This window comes from Bidens hawaiensis, unplaced genomic scaffold, assembly GCF_021521415.1.
Source record: "Bidens hawaiensis isolate Kalapana, Puna unplaced genomic scaffold, B.hawaiensis_p1.1 tig00036779_1, whole genome shotgun sequence".
Lineage (NCBI taxonomy): Eukaryota > Viridiplantae > Streptophyta > Magnoliopsida > Asterales > Asteraceae > Bidens > Bidens hawaiensis.
In genome coordinates this window covers 29,690-30,000 of record NW_027496422.1, presented here as the reverse complement: position 1 = coordinate 30,000, position 311 = coordinate 29,690, and positions in this window count along the sequence as shown.

The following is a 311-nucleotide window of genomic DNA, read 5'->3' as shown; positions in this document are numbered from 1 at the left end:
TAGCTTGTTTAGATCAGACAAAACAATTATTGTCAACATTTTCTTCCTTAAACTTATTAGCCGACTTTTTTTCTTCATTCCTTGTCCCGAGAAACCACTTTCAAAGTCATCTGGATCACCCACAAAAGTTTACATGTGTCGCATCAAAACGACTCCACATTCAGTTGTATCTTTTGTAGTTGCCCAATTTACCTGTATTCTTTCAACACGAGTTTCTTTTATTTCCTCGGTTTTCGGATGATTCCATGACGAGCAATAACCTACAAACATGTATTTCCACACAACTCATAAAAAGAAATAACATGTGTGTT